This window comes from Pelophylax lessonae (assembly GCF_965119305.1).
Source record: "Pelophylax lessonae genome assembly, chromosome: 8".
NCBI lineage: Eukaryota > Metazoa > Chordata > Amphibia > Anura > Ranidae > Pelophylax > Pelophylax lessonae.
Window position 1 is genome coordinate 99,528,684 of NC_138775.1, and position 14,701 is coordinate 99,543,384.

At 43.4% G+C, this 14,701-nt stretch overlaps 1 protein-coding gene across 1 annotated transcript in view; it reads left to right on the forward strand.

The window, feature by feature from the left end:
- The first annotated feature begins 733 nt into the window (after nucleotides 1–733).
- The window catches only part of MGAT3 (beta-1,4-mannosyl-glycoprotein 4-beta-N-acetylglucosaminyltransferase), a 143,777-nt gene continuing 129,809 nt past the window's right edge, over nucleotides 734–14,701 (forward strand). Inside the window, exon 1 of the mRNA XM_082265037.1 lies at nucleotides 734–922. The gene's annotated coding sequence lies outside the window, so the exon portion shown is untranslated. The remainder of the gene's footprint in view (nucleotides 923–14,701) is intronic.

The window sequence follows — 14,701 nt, forward strand, 5'->3', positions numbered from 1 at the left end:
TGTGGAAGGAGCCTTGTATTTGGGATGTTATTGGTGTGGAAGGAGCCTTGTATTTGAAATGTTGCTGGTATGGAAGGAGCCTTGTATTTGGGATGTTATTGGTGTGGAAGGAGCCTTGTATTTGGGATGTTGCTGGTGTGGAAGGAGCCTTGTATTTGGGATGTTGCTGGTGTGGAAGGAGCCTTGTATTTGGGATGTTATTGGTGTGGAAGGAGCCTTGTATTTGGGATGTTGTTGCCAGGTTGAGGAGGGAGCCTTTGACCTTAGTAAATGACACAGAAATGTCTAGTAGTAGAAGTGGATCCCCTGACAGGCACAGATTGGTTTTTCCTCCATGGTGTGGGAGGACCGCTCCTGGCTGCCTCTTATTATTCCACTTGATTTTTCTTATCATGAGAGAAGGAGGAGTCAGAGAGTGGAGGAGAGGGAGGGCGCTGGGAGAAATGGGGGACAGGAGCAGAGGGGGGATCCATGATGAGGCGGAGATGGAGAGGCTGAGTGCTGTGATCAGGAAAAAAGAAGAAGGATGCTCCACACACGGCTGATGGAGGAGCGGACACGGTGTAACGATCCGTTGATATCTACATAGCTGTACAGGAAGGAGGGGAGGGAAGAGCCGCACTCAGGAGCCATCTCCACCACACAAGACATTGCTGGCTCCGCCGCTCTCATTCATACAGCGCCCTACAGAACCGGCTCTTTGTTTATCGCACACAGTCCATGTCCTGAGCGCTCCGAGGACACAGCGGGGAGGGGGGACCCCATGGGGAGGATGGGATCAGAGGCTGGGGGTCTCCTCTGCCTAAGGAGGGGGCTGCTGGAGAAGAGCCCGGGCTGTTAGGTGACCGTCTGCCGCCTTCCCCCTCCCGTCCTGCCTGACAAGACTGAGGATCGGCCGCCTGGGAGCCCCTCTCTGCAATGGGTGAGCACAGGGGGGGCCATTGGGAGAGGGGGGGGGCTATGGAATGTAAAAGGGGCGGGGGATCGGGGTCCTATCTACATGTGTCAGCATGATCGCTACATTCACCTTGACACCCCTCATTCCCTGGACAGTCAGTATGGGGGGGCTGATGATGCAGTGTCACTGTATGAGGTCACCTATGTCACTCATCAGCCACACACACCATCATCTACATCCATCACACTCACTGCTGGCCCATGGCTGGAGATCAGCCCTCCCCTCCTTTATATTATGTGTCATCTATGTATACAGCTATACATTATGGAAGGTTTTATATCTATACAGATCTATACCTAGACAGATCCAGCATCCATTTATATGGTATAGATGTATCCTTAGACAGATCTTACATATATTTCTGTATGCATTGATCATGATACAGATCTATGTTTATATATCTGCAGATTTATACCTATACACAGCTATAATCTCTCTCTCTCTCTATAAATATATATATATATGTGTGTGTGTATAGTTGTATATCTATACACATCTAACATCCATTTCTATATTTGTAGTTTTATACCAACGCAGATCAATCACCTATTTATATATCCATAGATTATATCTATACAGATCTGTCATCTATTTGGATATCTTTATATCTGTATCTGTACAGATCTATCATGTATTTAGATATCATTATATTTATATCTATATAGATCTGTTATCTCTTTACATATCTATACAGATCTGTCATCTATTTGGATATCTTATATCTGTATCTGTACAGATCTATCATGTATTTAGATATCATTTGATTTATATCTATATAGATCTGTTATCTCTTTACATATCTATCATCTATTTATATCTCTATACATTTATATTTACAGAGATTTCCCATCAATGTCTATTCGTATTGTACATGATAGCGATCTACCATCCATTTCTGTATCTTAGCAATCTTGATGGCTCCAGTGATCCCCCCCTCCAGCATTGATCTCTATGTAGATGCCCCTGACGTCTGTTATCTTGTAGTGTGGAGTCTTGTATGGTGCGCAGTAAGTTACTGCGGGAAGAAGCAGCCCCTCCCAGTAATGGGCAGGCCCCTCCCAGTAATGGGCAGCCCTCATATTCGGTGACCTTGTGACACAGGTGCACTCAGGCATTCCATCAATTAATAACTGTTTAACACTTTCACTGCCAAAATCCTATAGTCTTAAGCACATTAACAATTGATGGTGAAGCGTCTGGCGGCCCATCAGGGATAAAGATCACATAAACTAATCCCATACGTCCCGTATTGGGCAATAATCTGTACTCCATCATCATGTGTAGGTTTGTAGTAAAGCACTCCAGGGTGGCTGACACATGCCTTGCCATTGTACAAACCTGTGGAACTGGTGCTTCGGTCTGTTTTCTTTGCTTTGCATGCATCACCAAGTCTTCTGATGGTGTGTATGTAAAGCTGGTTTTTCAGATTTCTCACTTTTCCGTGGGTTGATCCTGCAAGACAACATTGCCTTAAGAGTTCAATTGCAGCAGTGTTCTGTGTGATCAGGTAGGGACTGCGACACCGAGGTATGTTGTACCCGATACATTTGTGGTATGGTTTATGGGGTCATTATACGAACACCTCTAGACTTAAAAGAATCTTATTTTAGAAAATAAGCTTCACCTTGCATTTGTTTCAGTCAAAAAGATAATCCTTTTTTTTTTTTGTATATGAATAATTGGTCCAGGTGGAAATTATTTTTGTTCTGAAGGATGACTTTCAAGTGAAATATGGTTTGAAATAATTGAAACTGTATTAGTCATGTGTTTATTGTTATGTGTTGTGTATGGCCGGCATAATGATAAGTCATTTGACTTCAAAGCTAAACTTCAAGATCAGCAGATGTTGTCTCCGAGAGGTATGCATATTACTTGAATGTTGGTGTGCTTTGTGTATTTCTTTCAGATCTATGTAGTAATCCAATGTGAAACATTGCCTTTGTACCGGAGCTTCCTGTAATAAAGACCAGTCACTTCTGCTCTCTTTAATGTGCATACTAACCGGTCTTTTACTGCCCCCTTCTGTAGTCTTCTGCAGACAGCCTGTAATGGGTCAAGCTTCTGTGTCCGTCTTACAGCTCTGTTCTCTGCACAAATCACACATTTTACAAAGTAAAAACTGGGTTTGTAAAGACAGTTAGTGCACACAAGGTGGGTTTATATCCTTTGTGGCTATTGAGTAATATAATTAAATGTTTTTGTGCCCGTAGTTCAGCTGTAAAACGTGCGAGGCTTGTGGTCCATGGCACCTTGAAGCTTTTTTTTTTTTTTTTTACCAAAAAGTCATTTTTATTTTGGCAGGTGTTCTCTTTAAAAACTTAGGAAGATCATGGTAAAGCGGAATTAAATCCATTCATTTTAATGTTTCCCGAAACAGTTACATTCAAGGAAGGCTGTGGATGATATTTGATTTATCTATGCACATGGATGATATTTGTCACAGTTGCTTGTGCTCTCAACTAACATGTGTGGCACTATTGCAAGTGCAGATCAAGCAGAGGCTAAGGCAGTGGGTTGTAAAGGATAGAAGGGTTTAGTTCTGCTTTAAAGCGGATGTAAAGCCAAAGCTTGTTTGGCTGTACATCTCCTATGGATCATAGGAGTGCAGTTTGTTTCGGCACTCCTGTGACCCGTTTTCAGCAGAGAGCGGTCTTAAAGCGGTTGTATCCCGCTTTTTTCACTTTTACCTACAGGTAAGCCTATAATAAGGCTTACCTGTAGGTACAAATAATATCTCCTAAACCGGCACGGTTTAGGAGATATTTACAGTGCATGCAGCCGCTCGCGCGAGCGGCGCATGCGCTCTGAAGGTCCGGGGGGCCATTCAATTAACTTGCCTGGAGCTTGCCGGAAAAATCACTCCCGCGCGCATGCGCGGGAGTGACGTCATCGCGGCTCCGGCCAATCAGCGCGCTGGAGCCGTCTCTTCCGGCCAATCAGCGCGCCGGAGCCGCCGAACCCGGAAGAGACGACGAGGGATCATGGCAGCGCCCGCATCGATGTCCGGGGGTCCGTGTCGGGGCTTCGTTTTAAGGTAAGTTAAACATAATGGGCTAGTATGCGATGCATACTAGCTCATTATGCCTTTGTCTTGCAGGTTTTTTTTTTTTATTTATTTTTTTCATAGGGTTTACAACCGCTTTAAGTCCACTCTCTGTGGACGCCACAGAAGTCGGCCCAGGCACCGCGTCATCATGACAATGGAAGTCCGGATCCGCCAGGTGCCTGGACCGACTCCCGGCTCAGCCTCTCAGCAAGCCGCTGAGAGCCTGAGCCAGACACTCCGCCCCCTTCACAGCCCAGAGCTCCAATGAGTGAGGAGTGGGGAGAGCAGAGATTGCTGACTGACAATGGAAGTCCGGATCCGCCAGGTGCCTGGACCGACACCCGGCTCAGCCTCTCAGCAAGCCGCTGAGAGCCTGAGCCAGACACTCCGCCCCCTTCACAGCCCAGAGCTCCAATGAGTGAGGAGGGGGGAGAGCAGAGATTGCTGACTGACAGTCAGCAGCTCTCTGCTTACAGAGAGATGCTGCATCCACCTAGGTAAGTATGAATGGGGAAAAAAAGAGAAACCCATACTATGGTCACAGCATACACTTTTATTTTATACCATCAGCATTCTAAAAGCAATACAAAAAATACAAAAAACCTTTGTGAGTGTTGCCTGTCTGTCATCTCTGTCCACAACTTCCTGGATTCCCTGCATTATTTGTAGCTTCTCCTCTGATATTTACTTTAAATGTATAAGGACTACATATCCCATGGTGCCTTGCTCCCTTCTAGCAGTGATTCATGTACTGATTCTGCCTCTTGAAACTCCCCCTCTCAGCACCTCTGTAGTTCAGAGGGAAGGCTCTATGAAATGTAGGACACATCAGTGCCTACTTGCAGGGCATAGTGAATACCTGTCACAGAATTCAAGGAAATAAATGTGGGGATCCTCACAAAGTAAGTTTATAAACTTCAAGATCATTCAGAGTAATAGGAGTAGGATAGAAGTAGGTAGGGGAAGTATGTTCTTCTTTGCCATCCAGTTAGATTTCATAATTGTTTGCCATTCTTGAATGCTACTTTGGGCCTTATGTCTAAACCAAATTTTCTAAATCATGATTGTTGTGTAATGAAACGATCCACATTTCTATATCCTGTTCTGTTATATTACTACTGTACTGTCGAAATTCTTTTTACAAAACTATAAATAAAAAGATTGAAAGATAAAAAAACTCTTGAGGGCTGAGAAATGTATTTACTGCTACAGGATGGCTCTCCTGTGCAGGATCACGTATACATACCGTATGTGATCCTGCACTTCCGCCTGCAGGGGGTATGCGTGCGCTGCCGGTGGGCTGCTTTTCCTGTTCTTAATCACAATAAAAGCCAATCTGTGGATGCCGGGGACTGGATGTCGTCCGGCACCTGCTGATCGTCAGTAAATCACACAGAACTGAGATCTGCCTATGTAAACAAGGCAAATCTCCCTTCTGACAGGGGGGAAGTAGTGGATTTTGTGTACCTGCAAAGCAAAATCTCTAACACAGTACAGAAAAACACTGGCTAGGCACACAGTTAACACTTTGATCACTCTAGAAGTTTAACCCTTACCCAGCCAGTGTCATTAGTACAGTAACAGTGCAAACTTTTAGCACTGATCACTATATTAGAGTCAATGGTTTCCGTAAAGTGTCAAAAGTGTCAGTTATTTGCCGATTGTCCACTGCAATATCGCAGTTCCGCTATAAGTTGCTGATAGCCACCATTACTTAGTTTAAAAAAAAATCATAATCATATACCATAGTTTGTAGACGCTATAACGTTTGCATAAACGAATCAATATGTGCCTATTGGAATTTTTTTTACCAAAAATATGTAGCAGAATACATATTTGCCTAAATTGATGAAGAATCAGATTTTTACATTTTCTTTAAATTGGATATGTTTTATAGCAGAAAGTAATAAATATTCTTTTTTTGTTTATAGTGCAAAAAATAAAAAAACGCAGTGTTGATCAAATACCACCAAAAGAAAGCTGTATTTGTGGGAAAAATGACATCAGTTTTATTTGGGTACAGTGTCGCATGACCGCGCAATTCTCAGCAATTGTCAACCAGTGGGCTGAAAGAAAAGAACTCACAGATTCCTGCATCTGCACAAGCGATATAAATGCAGCACTCTTCATCCTAACAGGATGTACATATCAGTGTTTGATATGTGGATGGGTTATATACTGAAAATGTAGTAAACCAGTCCCATAATGCCAACAAAAGCGTATATGTGGAATGTGAAAGATTTTGGAGTTGATTTACTGAAGGCAAATAGACTGCACGCTTTTCAGGTGCAGTTGCACTCATTTTCCCCCAGAGTTTAGTGAACACGGTAAAGCTTCACTTTGTAAAGAATGCTTAACCACTTGCCGACCGCTCACTGGAGCTCTACTGCGGCAAAGTGGTTAGTTCCCGTCCAGCGATGTAGACCTACGCCGCTGGACTCCTCCCCTTGTGGGCGGCACACTGTATTCAGTCACAGCGGGAGTCGGGCTAGGGGAGGAGCAGCAGTGATCACCACCGCTCTTCCCCGATCGTCGGGGATTCAAGTTTGGAGATCCGCCCGCTTGTGTAAACAAAGCGGGCGGATCTCCTAAGTGACAGACAGTGACAGATTGCAGGGTTCAGCATAGCTGAACCTGCGATCTGTCCCTGTGTCACTCAGTCACCTCCCCCCACACACGTTAGTAAGCACCAGGCATACATGAACCCCTCCCTCTCCAATAAAATTAACCCCTTCCCTGCCAGTGTCATTTTTACAGTAACAGTGCATATGTATAGCACTGATTACTGTAGAAATGTCACTGGTACCCCCAAAAGTGTCAAAAATGTCAGTCAAGGGTCCGATCTGTACACCGCAATGTCGCAGTCCCGCAAAAAAAATCACAGATCGCCGCCATTACTCGTTAAAAAAAAAAACACCAAAAATGACAGAAATCTTTCCCTTAGTAAACGCAATAACTTTTGCGCAAACCAATCAAAATACGCTTATTGTGATTTTTTTACCAAGCATAGGTAGCAGAAAACAAATTGGCCAAAAATGTAAAAAAATTTTGATTTTTACATTTTTTTGGGGGGAATTTCATATAAAAAAATGTGAAAAATATTGTTATTTTTTCAAAATGTACGCTCTTTTTTTGTTTATAGCGCAAAAAGTAAAAATCGCACAGAGGATCAAATACCACCAAAAGAAAGCTCTGTTTGGGTACGGCGTCGCACGACCGTGCAATTGTCAGTTAAAGTCGCACAGTGCGCCTGGACGTAAGACAGCAAAATCCTCCGGTGGTAAAGTGGTTAAGTAGGTGGATAGAAGATAATAAACAGCATTTATGCTTGCACGTGATTGGATGATTGAAATTTGCAGAGCTTCACCACATTCTCTAAGCTTTATTATAACAGAAACTATCAGCGCAAACCAAATAAGTGATGTAAACTCAACACAAAATCACTGTGCGTGAATAAAGTGCATAAATGTGAAACATCAGCGTGTAAAAATAGAAAATATCCGTCAGCATACACCAATCGTGTTCACAAATCACAATAAACTGATAATCATACAAAAAACGTGATGCGCCAGAAATACACAAATAATAAGAGTGATAATAATATATAAATGATTATAAGAAAATCCAGTTCATAAAACACACAGTAGTGCTCGTGCTCAGATCCAATATTATATATATATAGTGTCCCAGTGTTCAGAGAAAAATTATTATAATCCTGTGGTGACCAATAACACAAATTGTGAACACCGATACGTGAATCCCTCCACCAGATGGATTAGCCTCTCACCTTCCTGCAAGACCCAAACGGGCCAGCAATCGCATATATCAAAGATTATAGGACTCCAGGAAAGGGCCTCCCTGCTTGTTACCTCCGGGAATCACGAGACATAAATGGGGAAAAGATATGGCAAAATCTAGTGCTCTCTGCTTAGTAATTCAAATGGGCTTTATTAAAGAAAATGCATTCAACTCACATTTACAAGGCACTCAGCCGTGCCTGCTGTAATGGCAAGATCGTGGTAAGTACACCGGAGAGAAGGTCTGCGTCTCCTCTGCTTCCCATTGGGCCATGAATAAATTGGCTACACTGGGGGCAAATCTTGCCCCCATAGCCACGCCTTTTGGTTTTTATATATGTGTTTTTATATGACTGTTTGGCATTTTATGGAACAAGATTTTAAAGCGGAGTTCCGGGCACAAAAACAATTTTTTTTTTTGTGCCCCTCCGCTAGGTAGACCTGACCTGAAAAGGAATTGGATAGTTATTTTTATTTTTTTTTGTTTACTCACCTTTTTATTGAAGATCGTAAATACTCACCTCTGACTGCTTCCTCCCTCGGAGCCGCGGCTCACCCCGTCACTTCCTGCGCTGCGATGATTCCTGGGAGCTAAACGTCATCGCTCCCAGGAATCAATGCGCCGCACCGGCCCCGCTCGTCACTTCCGGGCGACGCCGCATTCCCCTGCTAAACAGCTTCCCAGAAGCTATTTAGGAATGCGGCGCCGCGCCGGAAGTGACGAGAGGGGCCGGTGCGGCGCATTCTGGGAGAAGAAGACGCGGAAGAAGACGCAGAAGAGGACCGCGCCGGCTTCAGCTGCCCACAAGAGAGATGGAAACGCTGTGGAAGAAATTTTCTAAGTAAGTATTTCTTCTAAAAGGTAAGTGCGAACCGGGACAGATCAGAGGCTAGCCATTGTGGAATGTGCTAGCCCTGACTGTGCCGGGGGTATGTTCATCAAAAAATGACATCTGTGCCCGGAACTCCGCTTTAAGATAATATATTTTTAGCGTATGTATTGTAAACCCGAGAGAGGTTAGCGTCGCCACGCGATCTCCGCAGTATGAAATAACTAATTATTGCCCATGCATTGGAAAAAAAATTGCCCCACTAGCAACACTAGCCAGTGACACCGCCGAATATTTGCCTGGTTCGGAGGTTCCGGTGTCCCGTATAGCGCTAGGAGCAAGGGGAGGTACAGAGATCCGCTGGCCAATCCATCTCAGAGCTTACGTACTTAAAGCGAGGCTTGACACGCACAAGCCACCCCTACCGAGGAAGTCAGAGGAGCATCACGCTCGACGTAACGCGTATAGGGGGGGGGCGGAGCGTGCGTCGCCAACGCAGACCTTCTCTCCGGTGTACTTACCACGATCTTGCCATTACAGCAGGCACGGCTGAGTGCCTTGTAAATGTGAGTTGAATGCATTTTCTTTAATAAAGCCCATTTGAATTACTAAGCAGAGAGCACTAGATTTTGCCATATCTTTTCCCCATTTATGTCTCTCGTGATTCCCGGAGGTGACAAGCAGGGAGGCCCTTTCCTGGAGTCCTATAATCTTTGATATATGCGATTGCTGGCCCGTTTGGGTCTTGCGGGAAGGTGAGAGGCTAATCCATCTGGTGGAGGGATTCACGTATCGGTGTTCACAATTTGTGTTATTGGTCACCACAGGATTATAATAATTTTTCTCTGAACACTGGGACACTATATATATATATATATATATATATATATATATATATATATAATATTGGATCTGAGCACGAGCACTACTGTGTGTTTTATGGACTGGATTTTCTTATAATCATTTATATATTATTATCACTCTTATTATTTGTGTATTTCTGGCGCATCACGTTTTTTGTATGATTAACATTCTCTAAGCTCTTGGGAAAATGATTGCAAGTACACTTGCAGAATGCGCAGTTCATTTGCTTTTAGTAAATCAACCCCGATTTATCTTCCAAAGCAGTGTCTCCAAACTGGGGCCCAGGGGACAGATGTGGCCCTTTGCTTGCCCTTATCTGGCCCTTGGGGCAATATTGCTCCCTCTGACTCCAACAATGGGGCACTATTCCACACACTGACAAAAATGATGGGGCACTATTCCTTCCCTAATACTAAAGATAGGGCATAGTTTACTACCACTGACGCCAGGACATTTTCTACTCTTATTGGCCACTGTTTGATCCCCCCTAAAGTCTGAAGAACAGTAAACTGGCCCTTTTGTTAGAAAGTTTGGTCTAAAAAATGTTATAAACAACTGGAGATAAAATCTATCAATATACCTGGTGAATTTTGTGCACATATTTTTTTCTATTGGATCCATGCACCCCTGTATATTTTTAACATTCTTTGTCAGACCTGGCATGACAAATATAGATAGTTAACAACTTTTGTGCAAGTTTTTATTGCACTTCAGCATTGTTTTTATAGCACTAATAAAAACTCATAAAATGTATATCGTGCAACTATACTCTCCAGCTGGCATTCAGGTGTAACAAACCTATTTGGCTTAATCATTTGTTACTTTATTATTGCTCAGTGGTTTTGGTGTTAAATGCATTAGGCTCATACTAAAAGAGTACAGTGAGTTCACCTTTTATGGTGGCCAGGATCGAGGACACAGTGCTTATTGGGTGCACCCCCGAGCATCACAGGAACAGGAGCTCTCCATCTGTAAGGGTCCGTTCACACTAGGTCGCTCCAACTTAGGGGGCGACCTGTGAAGTCGCATGCAGCGCGACTTCGGCGTGACTTGCACGGACTTCATAAAATGAATGTCTATGCAAGTCGCCTCCAGGTCGCCTCGAAGTAGTACAGGACCCTTTTTCTAAGTCGGAGCGACTTGTGTTGCTCCTATTAGAATGGCTCCTGTACCGCATAATGGGAGCGTGAGGACCGCGACTTGTCAGGCTGACAAGTCACCTGACAAGTCGGATCAATGTGAATGCGGTGTAAGACCCACTTTTGTAAATGCACCTTCTCTCCCTTTTGTTGCAGCAGTGTCTCAACAAAAGGAGAGAGTTTGGTGGTTTGCACAGAGCCCTGACTTCTCACCCGTGGACAGGACTACAAACACCCCCTCCTTTCTTATTTTTTATAACATGGAGGGCAATGCCTCGTTCACACTAGCCACACGTGTTATGCTCTGTATAACCTGTGCGTGCTGTGGTGTGTTGTAAAGGCCCAGCTATGTGTTGTTACAAGACATCACACTCTTTATTTTTACTTTGCTTAACTTGTTTGAAATGTCAAATTATGGCGTTTCAGTTAACTCTGTGCACCCAAATGGCTTGCGCTGAGTTGGATTGCACTGCATATAAATGAAGACATGCTGCATTTTTACACAATGCAAACCACCAACACATGTATAGTTTGAACAGGGCACATAGAAAACAATATTTTCTATTTGTTCTTGCATTGAGCCTGCTTCTCTGTACACCTGTGACCTGGTGTGAACAAATCCTAAGGGATCCGTATTAGGGATAGACCGATTTGTTTTTTTCAGGGCCAATACCGATACCGATATTTTGGTCACAACATATCGGTATCGGCCGATATTTTGGTCACAACGTATCGGTATCGGCCGTTATGGGCCGATACTTTGTACATTTAAAGTTTTGGAAAATAAAGACAATTTTTGACACAAATCCGATACTGAACATGTTAATTTTTGTTTACTGCTTAATGGCTGGCATGCTGGCACCCTGTGGTGGGTGGCTGGCTGTCTGGCACCCTGTGGTGGGTGGCTGGCTCCCAGTGGTGGGTGTCTGGCTGGCACCCTGTGGTGGGTGGGTGGCTGGCACAAGGGCTGTTGGTGGCTGGCTGGTACAGGGCCTGTGGGTGGCTGGCTGGTACAGTGCCTGTGGCTGGCTGGTACAGGGCCTGTGGGTGGGTGGCTGGCTGGTACAGGGCCGGTGGGTGCCTGGCTGGCTCGCTGTTACAGTGCCTGTGGCTGGCTGGTACAGGGCCTTTGGATGTGGATGGCTGGCACCGGGCTGCTGTGGGTGGGTGTATGGCTGTGATACACTCCCGTGAGACTAGTCCCGACTCCAGACGAGGCTGTCCAAGGCGAGGGAGGCGGCCTAAGAAGGCAGAATGACGTCACAAAAATATCGGCAAGATCGTCCAGTTCCGAGGCCAATACCGATATATTGTGGAAAGTGCATATCGGCCCCCAATATATCGGCCTTGCCGATAATCTGTCTATCCCTAATCCGTATTGCTCAGAGATAGCTGGGAACAATGTAACTATTAGAATTGGTGCAAAGGAAGACAAGGAGAGAGCGCATATTGTCATAATCTGACAAGATTTCTGGCAGGATTGACAGGTTATTATTTCACTATAATATTATATTATAATTGTATAGAATAAGAGAAATTCATTGTAAAAACGTTGCAGAAATTTGTCAAGCACTCCTGACGGTGTTCTAGTGTGCCCAATGCATCGCTGGCCCTTTAACTGGACAGCTTGGTCTGCTTGTAAATGTGGAGAAAATATAAATAGGCATGTGATGTAAATGTGAATACTGTTGTTACATTTTATAGACACATGTAGTTATCAGAATACAGATTCATAGAGATGCTTCTTCCCCAGGGTAAGAATTTTTGAAGTTGGGAGGACGGAGATTAATGGGGATTCTGAGACAATAGTTCCCCATCAGGTCTGCTCCCCTTTTGACACCAGGCAGTAGGAAGATCTGTATCCAATAGACAGTTTGCTATTGGCTATAAAATTGACTCACTGCCTGCTATCAACCTAAAAGGAAACTAGCGTCTCAGCGTTCCCATCAGGCTCCACCCACTGTCAGCATTTAATAGTCAGAAAATGATGTTGGGCTTTATCGAATTCCACCCAATATTTCTCACAATAGAGGCTTTTAAACCGCACAGCACAGTTTTAACTGTAGGGAGGAGAGGTCCCAGACAGCTCTTTACATGAGTGTCATGCACTGGGGAACTGCTTAACTGCTGTCCTATCGTAAAGACAACAGGTAATAAGGTAAAATAGAAATGAACCCACCAATTTAACTGTTTCAGAAAAGAAAAGAAGTGTTACTAAAGTCTGAATTTTTTTTTAAATAAAATAACAAAACATGTTATACTCACCTGCTCTGTGCAGTGGTATGGCACAGAGCAGCCCCAATCTCTTCTCAGGTCCCCTGGCTGGAATATTGGCTCCTCTTCTTTGTGTGTCCCCCATAGCAAGCCATTTGCTATGGGGGCACCAGGTTCATACTCGCTCCCGACCTGTGTATCTATGGAGCCCAGCTCCACAGACTTATACAGCGGGACTTAGGCCCTCCCTCTACTTCCTCTTAACAATTTGATTGACGGCAGATACAGCCAAAGGCTCCTGCTGCTGCTTGAATGCTGTGTGAAGAGGAAGAGAGAGAAGAATAGATGCAACCGGGCACAGCGCTTATCTCTTCTTCCCTCTCTTCCCCTTCACACGGGGAAGAGGGGGCACAGGGAGCCTGAAAATGTTTTTTACCTTATTGCAAGCAATGCATTTGGGTTAAAAATGTGTTTAGGTTTAGGAAAATGTAAGTAAAATTTTAAATTTTAAAATTGAGTGACTTTAAGTAAAATATGCTTAATAAATGCTATTTTTATATTATCAATACCAATGTTGTTTTCTGCCATAGTTTAATTTACATTCTGCTCACTAGTGAATGCACAGTGAGTGTTCAAGGCATGCCTTTAGTGAATGCACATTGTTCAAGGCATGCCTTTAGTGAATGCACAGTGTTCAAGGCATGCCTTTAGTGAATGCACAGTGTTCAAGGCATGCCTTTAGTGAATGCACAGTGTTCAAGGCATGCCTTTAGTGAATGCACAGTGTTCAAGGCATGCCTTTAGTGAATGCACAGTGTTCAAGGCATGCCTTTGATCTTAACTGTCATAGTTTGCTTATGTCAGCTCTCAGGCAACGTTTCCATCCCTTAAAAAGACAATGTCATAGATGATCACATGTACAGCATAATGGCAACTGCAGATCTAAACAGAGGCTAAGATGGCACCATCCTTGGCATATGGAGGAATAGGAAGGTTTAGTTTTGCCTCAACTTGTATTACTTCATGATTTCAACAGCTACATATTTAAAAACTCTACCCAATCTTTCAGTTAGACCAGAATTTTTATGGAAGTCAGCAGACAATAATTTGTCTTAAAAGCTGGAAGGAATGTCTTTAATTGCAAGTTTCTTGGGTGTGGAAAACTTTGTAACATTTAGCAGATTTCGTGTATAAGGCAAAACTTACAGACACTGACATTTTTAGATACTCTGTGTCCAATTTAATTGGCACGAGACATTTAATTTAGGATGTGCTAGGATAAGAATATTAATAGGTCAGTAAGATTTGAAGTGCCATCTGTTCTCTTATAAAGATCATATCTTCTGTGTTGTTATTCTCCTGCTAGCATTATTTTATTTCAGTTTTGATAAATAACCAGGTATTTGTAAATTTTAGTTCCTTTATATATTTCTTTGATATAATATTGTAATTTTCATTAAAATGTCTTAATGCATAAAATTTCCCTTTTCTCTTTGCATGTCACCTGGTATTTAACATCAGACTGATGTGATTCTGTGTACTGATTGGTGAAATGGGGCAGAAAAGAAGGAATAGGTAGAGCTAGGATGACTAACCGAAACTTTGCGCAGGTGCTGGCTTTCAATCCTGGACCACCCCTGATCATCTGATAACTATGTCCGGGCTGACATGCAGGCTAGGGGCTCCACTGACAAAAATGAAGGCCTTACGCTTGCAGATAAATACCGCCAACGTAGGGCTGCAGTGTTTATTTGCATTGCCAACCATTTAAAATAGTAACTAGTATACAGTTTTTTTTAATACATTTTTTATTTATAAAAAGATGATTTAGGTAAGATATTCACTTGCCCCTC